Consider the following 13191-nt stretch of genomic DNA (forward strand, 5'->3'; position numbering starts at 1 on the left):
CATGTCAAAAATTGCAGACATTGTGCGCATTTGAATTGGGGATTTCGCCAAAATTATTGAAATTTTGCTCATCTGAGTGAAATTTCTCAACATTGGACCCATAAAATTTGGGGTTTTTACTATATTGGTGAAATTCTGTTCAGCTAATCATATTGGCTGACATTGGTACACATTTGGACCCGAGAAATTTGGGGCTTTTGCAAAATCTTTGGAATTTTGCTACTTTTGTCCGTTTTATGCTTTCAAGAACATGTATTAATGCAATTGGGACAGATTGGTCAGTGAAATTTGGGGGTTTTGCTGAAATTGCTCTATTTTGGTAAAATTGGTCTATTCTATGCATGTTAGAGACAGTGCAGATGTATGGTTAATCCTTTGAGCACAAAAATTTTGAGGCTCCATGCGTGTCAAATTTTATACCCGTGGGTACATGTACAACAGAAATTGCAGCTAAAATTTGGGATTTCTCATGTAATGTGATGTATTTGCCCTTGGAACAACTGTAATCAGTTGTGGAATATTGTAGCACACGGTTTGATGCTTCTGAAAATTTACTTACAGATCTGAAATTTCTGTTTCTATGTGGTCATTTATTGTTGGTTGTACTTGTTTGTACCTTGGTCACTTGTGTGACAGTTTTGGGCCTGCATTTGCTGAATTTTTTGGTCACATTTGGGCTGAAAATCATGGCTGGCAGCAGTGATAGCAGTAATCTCATGCACATAAAGAAGCTTGAAGGAGCACATAACTTTGCAGTTTGGCAAAAATAGTGCTACAATGTCCTGTTGCAAAAGAAGCAGGCAAAGCCGATTAAGACTAAAGGGGCAAAACCCACAGATATGGAACGTGACAATTGGGATGAGTTAAATGAGCTTGCACGCTCAACCATCGAGCTATCGATTTCTGATGCCTTGTTGTTTAACATTGAAGGTTTGGATTCTCCGTTGCTACACATCCTGACATTGCTTTTGTAGTGAGAGTGGTTAGCAGATACATGGCAAACCCTGGTAAAAAGCATTGGGAAGCAGTGAAAGGTATTATGAGATATCTCAAAGGCACAAAAGAGTTGTGCATCTGCTTTGGAAAGCAAAAGACATCTGTTGTTGGCATTACAAATGCAGACTATGCTGGTCATGCGGATTGCAGAAAGTCCAGTTCTGGATATGTGTTTACCTTCACAGGAGGAGCGGTCTCTTGGATCTTCAAGCTACAAAAGTGTGTTGCATTCTCTACTACAGAGGCAGAGTATGTGGCTGCCACTAAGGCATGCAAGGAGGCTTTATGGCTTTCACATCTGGTGGGAGAGCTTGGCATTACAGAGTTACCTGTTCTCCATTGCGACAGTCAGAGTGCTATCATGCTAGCACGGAATCCCGTCTTTCATGAGAAGACGAAGCACATACAGGTGAAGTACCACTTCATTAGAGATGTACTTGACAGCAAGAGCATTGAGCTTGTCCAAGTGCATACAGATGATAATCCTGCAGACCTTCTCACGAAGGGTTTTTCAGCAAAGCGGTTTGCTCATTGCCGGCAAATGATGGGAGTTGGATAGATATATGTATTTCAGCTTTGTACATACCTAGACTTAGCTGATTCTTTTCTCCTCTTAAGGTACATTGCCTTTAGGTGGGAGGTTGATGGGAATAAAGGCCCTTGTGTCTTTTAATGTACTCAAGTGTGAACACACCCTTAACACTTGTACTTACATATATATATATCTATCTAAAAACCTAAAGTGGTACACTCATCATTGTACCCAAACAAATCGTGCACACTCTCTACTCTACTCCCTCTCACTCTTTGCCTCTCTCTGCTGCTAACAATCCCTGCGTGTCTCGATCTTCGCGCTCTCGTCACTACAAGTCCAACCCATGATGGAACAAGACACCGAGGGAGGGCCGGACTTTGAGCAGGAATTTGAAGAAGAACCACAAATCAAAGAGCCCAATCCGCCCTTACCTGATCGACCTCTGGAAGAGCCAGAGGGTGCCTAGGTTTCCAAGCGCATTATTGCTACAAGAAGAAGAAGACGGGAACTCGTGGAGCAAGCCCAGTAAAGAGCACGAGCACAGCCACAGTAGCTTCCTGACGAGCCCATGCCACTATGCAAGGATCACAATCTCGTCAACTAGCCGCAGGAGCTAACCATCTGGCAACAGCAGAAACTCCAATCCTGACCCTTTGAGTTCTCCTTCCTCTACCCACGAACCTTGGACCGAGTCTTACCCTTGGAGGTAGTGGAAAGGATCATTCGTTTGGGCAATACTTTAGCGAACCGATGGGTCGAGAAGCGGAGCATCGTAATCACACAATGGAGACAGGAACCCGCAGAATACTGGCAGGACAAGATCTATCAGGTTCCCAAAACCGTCCGAGGCTACAAGGCACAGCCAAAGGGGCGGTGGAGGATTTCGGACACCAATCTTGATGCATGGATGGCCTTCTACGGTACGCTACCAAAAGAAAGAAATGATCATATCTACATGTCTTACCCTCACAGACATGGATTGGATTATGATGGGGGGTGCATGGCAAATACGACTTCCCAAAGATCTACAATGTCAATGCAGCAACTCCCAAGGAATGCATGACCTTTAAAGCAGGGGACTTGCACCCATCCATCAATTGCTTCCTCGAGGATTTCTCTTCTTGCCTGGACCCAGCCTTCGTAACTACTTGTAATTACTTTAGGACCATTAGGTTTTTACTTAAGCAAAAGCCAGCAGCTGAGGAAGCCCACCTTCCCCCACTCTTTTTTTACATTAACCTAGGAATAGATAGCTACGCTATGGCTAGGCTCATGATGAGGGCAACCCTGCTTCCCTCTTTTTGTATGAAGATCCTTGAGGACATGAGCGATAGCCATTTCACGAGATGCAATCACCCTTTCTTGTCAACCACACCTCTTAATGCAAAGGCTAGTATCAAAGAATACCTGCAGAGCCGCACCTTTTTGACTAGGTCCCTAAAACCACCTCGCAAATCATCCGAGGAAGATCGGGGCACAACCTAAGCACACCCCTGTGTTAGAATGTCAACTGTAATCATCTAATTCAAAAAAAAAAAAAGAGTGGGTACCTTAATGTGACATTAAATATCACTTTTAATGTCACATTCCATATTTATGACCTTAATGTGACATTAAATATCACTTTTAATGTCACATTAATGTCACATTTCCTTCCCCTTAAGAATCGGTTTCGTCCTCGAAAACGATACTTGGAAGGTCTAACTGTAAATCGGGAAACCTTTTCTTTAAAGTACTTACTCGCTCCCATGTTGAGCTTTCTTCTAAACAATCTTTCCACTTAACCAAACATTCTTGATAAATAGTATTCCTCGTTCGCCTATTACGAACATTTAATATTTTTTCTGGTTCATGTGGATTAGATTGGTCATAGAATAACTCCTCAATATCATCATTTAAGATTATATTATCCAAATCACCCAGCTTCTTCCTTAATTTGCTTACATGAAAAACTGGATGTATTTTACTATCAGCAGGTAGTTGGAGCTTGTAAGCCAATTCTCCTACCCTTTTAAGTATTATGAAAGGACCACAATACCTTGGTGAAAGTTTTGGACAATGTCCCTTTTTCATAGTTTTAGTTTGTTCAGGCACCTTAAGATAGACCAATTCTCCTTCTTCAAAGGAGATGTCTCTTCGGTAAGGATCTGCATATGCTCTAGCTCGATTTTGAGCTTTTTTAATATTTTCTTGAGCAAATTTTAACATAGTATTCATATCCTCCAAAAAATCTTTAGCTGCCTGAACCTTTTCCTTATGCAGTCCTACTGCAAAAGGAGCTCGGGGCTGAAACCCATACATTAACATAAATGGACTATATCTAGTGGAAGAGTGCTTGGCACTGTTATATGCAAACTCTGCTATCGGTAAATACTCTTCCCAATTAGTTTGCCTTTTACTTACATATGCCCTAAGCATATCTTCAAGAATTTGGTTAACCCTTTCAGTTTGCCCATCAGTTTGCGGGTGATCCGCCGTACTCATGCTAAGTTTAGTATCCAATTTCCTAAATACCGCACGCCAAAAATGGCTATCAAATTTTCTATCCCGATCAGAAACTATATTTGCCGGAAGGCCATACAATCGGTATATGTTCTCTACGAACAATCTAGCCAATTCTGGTGTTTTAACATCAGTTGAAGTTGGAATAAACCTAGCCATTTTGGTTAACCTATCCACAATTACCCACACAGAGTCGTGCCCCCTCTGTGTTCTAGGTAGAGCAACAATAAAGTCCATGGAGATACTCTCCCATTTTCCCGAAGGAATTTCTAATGGATGAAGAAGTCCTCCCATTTTTAATTTTTCAGCTTTATTAACCTGGCATTTATTACATTTGACCACATAGTCAAGGACGTCCTTATTCATTCCAGGCCAATAGAACTGCCTTTTAATAAGACTATAAGTCTTATTAACTCCTGGATGTCCCGCACTAGGGGTATCATGACACTCAAAGAGTATCTGGCGCCTTATTTCTATCTTTCGGGACACATACCCTACCCTTGTAGAGTAAATAACCATTATCAATGGTAAAATTCTTCCACTTGAATCCAGTTTGAGCAACCCCTGATGCTCCATTTCCTTGTTGAACATTCTCAGATATTCCTTCCTCAGTAGAAGCACTTTCATTTGGATCCCCATTTTTTATTGCTTCCCATATGTTGGAATATGCCGGATCAACCTGGCATTTCCCTTTTAAAGATTCAAGCAAATTGGAAGTGAACTGAGTAAAACTCAATTCATTAATGATGGGCATTCTGCTGAGTGCATCAGCTACTATATTATACTTTCCCTTTCTATATCTTATCTCATAGTCGAACTCTTGGAGGAGTTCGGCCCATCTGGCTTTACGCCCATGTAAATCTGGTTGATCATTAAGCCACTTAATGCTTTCATGATCCGATAAAATCAAAAGTTTGGCACCATACAAATAGTGTCTCCATTTCTTCATTGCATGTACTATTGCATACAGCTCCCTCTCATAAACAGAGTAGTTCTGTTTTGCACGATCTAATTTCTTGCTTTCAAAAGCAACTGGTCGACCTTCTTGTAATAAGACCGCGCCTATTGCCTTATCACTGGCATCAGCTTCAACCACAAATGGTTTATTGGGATCCACTATTAATAATACTGGAGCTGTAGCAATAGCTACCTTAAGTTTTTGAAAACTTTCATTTTGGTCTGTTCCCCAATTAAAACTTTTCCCTTTCTCTTTAAGTTGGTCTGTCATTGGAACAGCTATTTTGGCATAATCTCGAATGAATCTACGATAAAATCCAGATAAACCTAGGAAGATCTGCAGCTCTTCCAGGTTCCGTGGAGGTGGCCATTCAATAATTGCCCTTACTTTTTCTGGATCCATGTTGATTCCCTCTTTTGAGATAATATGCCCTAGATATTTGACCTCTTGTGCAAAGAATTCACATTTAGTTTTCTTTGCATAAAGGGAATGTGTTGTTAACAGTTGGAATACTAATTGTAAGTGTTCCAAATGTTCTTCTCTTGATTTACTAAAGATCAAGATATCATCCAAAAAGACTACTACAAAATGTCCTAGATAGGGCCGTAAAACACTATTCATCAGCTTCATAAAGGTAGCTGGTGCATTAGTGAGGCCAAAAGGCATCACCAAAAAATCATAATGCCCGTATCTAGTACGAAATGCCGTCTTGGAAACGTCTTGTGCCTTAATTCTTATTTGGTGATAGCCTGATCTTAAATCTATCTTTGTGAAGAATTTTGCCCCTTGCAATACTCTTGTTTTTTGCACTCTGTGCTCGTGTTTTGGCTGTGTTCCCTCTCCAAATACCTTCTTTTCTCTACTCCTCTTCTAAATCCTCTACAAATGGCTCCTCCATGCTCATCCACTGATGATACATTATATGGAGGTTCAAGTGAGGCTTTTACAGCTCCAAAGAGGGGTTTGAAGATGAAGAAGTCAAAGGCCCAATGTTACCACTGTGGCAATAAGGGCATTTACGGAAGGACTGCAAAGAGTTAGTGGCTTCCAAGAAGAAAAATGAGCAAAAGATTATGCGGGATGCGAACTCCTCCGACGAGTCATCATCTTCCTCAGATTCCGACTTAGATCCTCTGACCAAGGCGAGGTCCAAGGTGCGAAAGGGATCCTCTTCTTTGGATCGTGGGAAGGGCTTGGTGGCCCCTTGCTTAGCTGCTTTCTAGTGGTGGTGATGAGGTCATCCCTCCCGACTCTCCAGTGCCAGAGAGGGAGTGTGAGAGGGTAGTGAGATGGGGCAATCGCGCTGCATCTATATTTCTATACAGATGCACAGGATCCGGAAAGGGACATCCCTGACGAATCAACCGAAGTCTGGCAGGTACAAATCCTAAAGCTAGGATTGCCATCCAAGTTCATGATGGGCTAGTTCTTTGACAGAGAGCGAGTGGCTTTCGCCTGGAGCTCACGTGAGGAGACACTTTGGCTGTTTTGGCCAAAGGAGGGGATCCATGGTCATTTATGTGCTGTGGCATTGGTGTCAAGATGGTCACGTGTGCTACATAAGCAGGATTGTTGACAAGCATTGAGAGCTACTATGATCATCTCTATTTTCCGGAGCTGGTACAATCGACACATCAACGTCAGGTTCACTCTGAGGCACCTTGGTGGTGGCTTGATCACCCCCTGCTTGGGTATCCATGGTTCTACTTGGTGATTCTATGTTGTATGGTTTCTGATTCATTCTCATTGTACAATTGTATTGTATCAGATCACCCATGATCTGAGAGAGGATATTAGTAGATATGTCAGCTCATGTGTGAGTCTGAGCTGCAGAGGCTTGGGCACATTATTTAGGTTATTTAGGCATTTTTTATTGTGTCATTTTATGGTCATATTGGGCATTTATTGCTGGCCGACCTGACATTTTTTATGGAATTATTTGTGCCTATTTATTCTGGGCTCCTCCTTAGTTGGTCAGTTCACCACCTGGAGGTACCGTGGAGAGGAGCCGGTGCCAGTGCCGGTGCCGGTGCCCATGCAACCAGTAACTCACTGTTGTATACAACAGTCTCGTGTCTGATATATGGATTCCATTTTCCGAGCATACATCTGAGTTCTCATCTGTATCGTGTTCTTTCTTTCCCTTTCTCTTTTGTCTTGTGTTTCAGCAATTTATTACAGCTTATGTTTACACTTCCATTGCTGCACCACTTCTGACAGTGATCACTTGCCAAGTTAGATACTATTTGCCTTCCAAAGCTTGAAGATGATCAGCTCATGCTATTCCTAAATAAGATGCTTTCAAATGGTTTCATGTAGCAAGATATCTCACTACATCATATGCCTAGGTTTTGTGACTTTTGAATATCAATTAGAGGTCCACAAGGCTGCATACGCAAGTGCATTAGAAACCATCCTCCACTTAAGAGAGGGCTTTGGTTTCCACTTCCTCTAAAGGAGAAACCACACAATGGCTACAAATCTAAAGGAGCAAGGGTAATTATCAATTAGCAGATTAGTCAATTCATCTATGAGTTTGTGCATGTACTTGTGCAGTGGGCATATTTCTTTTCCATTGTGATGCTGGCACCAATTTATTTGGGCCAGATTGTGGCTACATGATCATTTATTGGCTAACTGACCTAATTTCCTAATGGCTCTTAAAGCTAACCAACCTATTCACGATATTAGCCTATTTATAAGCTAGGGCTCCCTCCTCTTCAATCACTTCAGCATACACCTACATCTACAAGTGCTATTGGAGAGAGGGAGTCGATGCCAATGCCCACACAACCAATGACTCACGATTGAGTTGCTTTGTCTCGTCTTGGTTTATGGGTTCCATTTCCCAAGCATTTGTCTTCTAAGTTCTTTTGTATTGTGTTGGAAATGGGGAGAGAGAGAGAGAGAGAGAGAGGGAGAGTGAACACAAGACAATGAGCAAGAGTGGGCAGCAGTTCCACACTCAAAAGATGCAAAGTGCTAAAATAATAGAATGAAGGTACAATAGGTCTTAAGTAAGTTAGACCTATCACTAACTCAACTAGAGTTAATTTAACTCTAGAACTAACTCTAGAAGTGGTGACACAACTTATTAATGTAGTTGCATTCACACTCACACTACAAACCAAATAACTAAAACATCGGGCACTGCCTATAGCATTGGCAAATTCAAACATAGTGTTGGTCTTTTATTTGCATTCTCTCTCTTCTCCCTTGTGTTGTGCAGTCTATTGCAGCAAGTTCTCATGCTTCCATCATTGCATCCACTTCTGACATGGTATCAGATTTCAGGTTAGGGTCCTGATCTTGATATGTTATCACACATCCATATTCGGGAACTTGGTATTGTTTTTTGTTGCTACAAGTCTGCCCTCACAATGTTCTCCTATTGATCACCCTTTCCCTATCTGCCGCAGCCCACACAACCACTTTTTGGGTAGTTCACGTGTGAGTATTCATCTATGTATGGGTTGGGCACATTACCTTTCCAGTTTTGATGTTGACGACAATTTATTCGAGTGAGATTGTGGCCACTTGATCATTTATTGGCTGGCTGACCTAATTTCCTAATGGCTCTTGACATTGGCTGACCTATTTATGATATTAGCCTATTTATAGGCTGGGGCTCCCCCCTCAGTCCCTTCAGCATACACCTACATCTACAAGTCCTATTGGAGAAAGGGAGCCGGTGCCAGTGCCAGTGCCCACACAGTCGGTGACTGTTGAGTTGCTCCATCTCTTGTCTTGGTCTGTGGATTAAATTTCCCAAGCATTCTTCTTCTGAGTTCTTTTGCAATATTAATATTTTATTTGTAGTCTCTCTCATCTCTCTTGTGTTGTGCAGTTTATTGCAGCAGGTTCTCACACTTCCATCAGTGCACCCACTTTTGACATTCTCCTTCCAGCAATTCTGCTCAAGACAACTGTAGGAAACCAAACTAATAGAATATCCCCACAAAGAGTATGCATTGTACCTGCAAGATTACTAGAATTTTTTAGAAGAATGTGCAAAAATTAGGGTTTCAGCAACAACAAACTTTAGGGCACACAATTATGATAGAGAAGAGAGAAAATGCAAATCGATCTAGTCCATAGAAGAATCAAAGCTGAAAGCAATGGGACAATCTGGGAAGAGTTGGCATGATTCACAACTCAGCCAATACACAACACTTGAAATCATTAATTAATGTGTTCTTTTACAACTAAGGTTAATGTCTGCCCACATCACCCTTAATTTAATGGACCTAGAACCTGTTCACACATCAATTGGCTTGAAACCCGTAACTGGCGCCAAGCCCATGTTCACACAAATGTACATGTGTGCATAAACAACCGTGTCCCCTAAACTTCATACATGCACTAAAATAATATATGGATGCGCACAGCTCCTATTGTTTCCTTGTAACATCCCATTGATTAACTTGACGTCAATTAACGTACATTTCCTCCCCCTTAAGAGATGTTTTCGAGGACGAAAAAAGTCTAACTGTAAAGTGGGAAACCATCTTTGTAAGGTGCTCACATGCTCCCATATTGAACCCTCTTTAGGACAATCCTTCCATTTTATCATACACTCCTAGTAACAGTATTCCTTGTTCGCCTATGACAAATGTATAAAATCCTCTTTGGTTCATAAGACACTAATTGTTCTTTCAAAAGGTTTTATGATCTCATCCCTTGAGATGAGAATATCATTGTCTCCCAATTTCTTAAGTTTTCAAAGTATCTCGATTTCTTTTTAAGTTTACTTACATAAAATATTGAATGGACCTTACTAGTGCCAAGATGTTGAGGCTTATAAGCCATAGTTCCTATTTTCTATAGCGTTGTGAACGCACCACAATACCTTGGTGATAACTTTGGACATGGTCTTATTTTTCATGGTTTTAGAATGTTCAAGCACCCTATCAAAAACTTATTCTCCTTCTTCAAAAGAAAGAGGCCTTCTATTCAAAGTGGCTTGTTTTAGTAACAATTATGTATTTTTTAAATCCAATTATGCAATTTGTCAAATGAGAGGGCGACATGTAGCATGGTCAATGCAATCCCTATAGACCTTCAACTATGAATACAAAAATTCCCCATGGCTATAGGGCATGGCATGATAGAACTACAAATGAAATGCTACTTCAAAAAAGTATATATTATGGTCGCCTTTTTGGAATAATGGTATCTCATGTGCAAGGTGTATCACCCTCTTGCAATATGACAACATGGTAAAGGGTGTGCTCATTGCTCGCTCATTGCCATAACATTTGCCCCTTGGTCGACCCCTTCCAAAGGAACCTCTATCTCTAACCAACAATAACAAGCCTATAGCTACTAGTGGCATAGGATTTGGCTCTATCCAGTGCCTTTCTAATCCTACTACGAGCTAACTCATTCATATCTTTCAAGAAATCCTTAGCTACGTAAATAAACCTTTTCCTTTTGCAATCTCGTCGCATAAGGATCTCCTAGCGTAAACCCATTTATCAACATGAATGGACAATATCCAATGGAAGTGTGCTTGGCATTTTTATATGCAAACTCTACTATCGGTAAATACTCTTCCCAATTAGTTTAACCTTTACTTACATATGTTCAAAGCATATCCTCTAGGATTCGGTCAACCCTTTCTATTTGCCCAACAGTTTGGAATAATCCACTGTACTCGTGCTTAGTTTTGTATCCAACTTTCTAAACACGATTCTCCAAAAATGACTGTAAAACTTCCTATCTCAATCAAAAACAACAATTAACAAAAGCTCATACAATTGGTATAGGTTCTCTGCATCTCCTTTGGCCTTCCACTAGATCCAAGATGGGAGAGGGGTGTTAGCAGCCGTGTGTCTTGTGTGGTCGTCTCCTGGCTATGAGCGTTAGTCTGAGTAAGACGAGGATATTAGGAGTATTGGCAATTTGTTCACAACAGAATCCCATCCCAAGGCAAACGCAAAACCAAGCGAAGGATGATGAAAGCCTGAGAGCTACGACGAAACGATTACTAACCCAATGATTGCGCAAGGGAGACTTTGTGCCGGAACTTGCTTCTGCTTGTCTTTCGTGTGAGCGCAGACTGCAAACTTCCTCTCGACAAGGCAAGATTAGCATCCTTAATCCTTTCATCATGCGCGAAAATTTGGCGGCTTAATAAGAGTCCCCACTACACGGGGAGATACTTGAGTCACAATTCCAGAGAGTTCTTCGCGGTCAATTTACAAGTCCGGTCCATAAACCCATCTCAAAAAACAAACAAAAAACAAAAAACAAAAAACCGCTGCTTCTCCTGTTGGCAGTGTTATTATATCTCTGGGGTTTAGCCTTCAGGGTGTGTCCAATCAGGGAAAGTTTGCCAATATACCGCAATTTTATTGATGCTTCTCCTGTTGGCAATGTTATTATATCTTGGGGGTTTAGCCTTCAGGGTGTGTCCAATCAGAGAAAGTTTGCCAAGATACTGCAATTTTATTTAGAGCGGCCAACTAGGTTCACACATGTTGTTAGGTTTAGTTAATGGTATTTTGTATCTACACTCTCCAAGTGCTTGTTTCTACATTTGCCATTTTTTAAGCTATGCATAGTTTTTAAAGCACAATGAGCTTATTTCATAATTAAAATAAGAAGTGCCCTATGTTTCATATATAATTAGTACTTACTTTGACTACAATGCAAATGTATGCAATAGCTTAATCCAGTAATTGAAACTCTTTACATTATGAATCGTATCAATCTTGTGGAACCAAAGTTATGTTTAGCCATATCTAGGTAAATTGACTGTGCATCTTTTGCATGATGTATGCGATGAACAATGCTTACAAGTTGTTGAAGCTAATAAGATTTGGCCCCTGAAAATGTGTTGTATAGCATGAGATGTTAGCATGATGAAAAGTACCTCGCAAAACATAAAGCATAAACAAAGTATGTTACTTGGCCAAAGTTTTAGATGTAATGGCCTTGAAATTTCAATATTATTTTACTTAAAAATTAACTTATAACTTAATAAATCCATAGGAATAGCACAAAATAGTACATGAACATACTATACAAGTAGCATGTTGAAGAACTAGCACAAGTCTTTTAGTTGTTTTAAAATTATGGGAGAAAGTGTCATTCCCCTACATGCTTCAAGATCTTTCCTTTTCTTTCTTTACTATTAAGTAATGCAAAGATAGGTGCCAATGAAAACTCAGTTTTAAAAGTAGATTCTAACCTTGGCAAAAATCATACTCATGAAGATCACACTTGCCTTTGCTTTAGCCAAAGCTTGCGATCATGAGGAGGAAGCAAATGAGTAAACCACATTACTTCTAAATACAAACTTCATTAGTTTTACCTTGAAAACTCTTTGATATAAGTATTGCATAACAAACTAAACTCAAATTTACCTAACTATTACATAATAATAATAAGATATCAACTTATACTCAACACTAGCAATAGACTATCTAGCTAACTCAATTAAAGTTCACGAATCATGTTTAACACTAACTAACTCATCTAAAGAACTATTAATATTCACTAATCTTGTTTAATACTAATAGCTAGCAATATTAACTAAAATGTTAATATTATTAACATTGACTAATCATACTTGGTTTACTGGCTAATCTATACTATCTCAACTAACTAAATTGACCAAAGTATTAAATAGTACTTAATAATAATAACTAGCTATACTAACTAAAGTATTATTTATGTAATTGATTTGTGATAAAATTAAACCAATTTAAATATCAGTCAACTACATTATTATAGTTAGCTAAATTATTAGTTAAATTACATAGATTATTACTAATAATTAAAGTATAAACATCCATTAAAGTAGACTTTAACTATTAACTTCAATTGAAAAGTAAGTATTACTATGTAAACATTTGATTAATAGATGGACAATAGATTAATTAAACTAATCTATGTACATATATGGCCTAAGGTATATCACTATTACATATGGGCCACCAAATACTACTCAATGGCTTGCATATAACTAGCATTATGTTACCTTCTTATTGGCGCTACACTTTGCTAATATCCCACCTTTGAAGGATTTGTCTCCATCCTTACTCCATCTATCACTCCCTTTTCTTTCCTAATAACATTAACTAGCTTTTACTCTCTTCAATCTCTATACCTCTCTTCCTATTGTTATAAAGAGACACCTCTCATTGATTAATAATCAACATGAACTCTCTTTTATTGAATTATTAGCATTCAG

At 39.6% G+C, this 13191-nt stretch overlaps 1 protein-coding gene across 5 annotated transcripts in view; it reads right to left on the reverse strand.

The window, feature by feature from the left end:
• Positions 1–11175, reverse strand: part of LOC148039587 (Transducin/WD40 repeat-like superfamily protein) — a 174787-nt gene extending 163612 nt beyond the window's left edge. For 2 of the 5 annotated variants that reach the window (XM_087692055.1, XM_087692062.1), the window contains exons 1-2: positions 10986–11170; positions 10749–10860 (exon numbers count right to left, since the gene is read on the reverse strand). The gene's annotated coding sequence lies outside the window, so the exon portion shown is untranslated. Of the gene's footprint in view, positions 1–10748; positions 10861–10985 lie in introns of all 5 variants that reach the window. The other 3 variants (XR_015693007.1, XM_087692059.1, XM_087692058.1) reach the window with 3 other exon arrangements.
• Positions 11176–13191: the final 2016 nt, after the last annotated feature.

Source organism: Lygodium microphyllum, chromosome 2 (assembly GCF_053477565.2).
Source record: "Lygodium microphyllum isolate KBCC chromosome 2, Lygodium_microphyllum_v1.1.10, whole genome shotgun sequence".
In the NCBI taxonomy this organism is placed as follows: domain Eukaryota; kingdom Viridiplantae; phylum Streptophyta; class Polypodiopsida; order Schizaeales; family Lygodiaceae; genus Lygodium; species Lygodium microphyllum.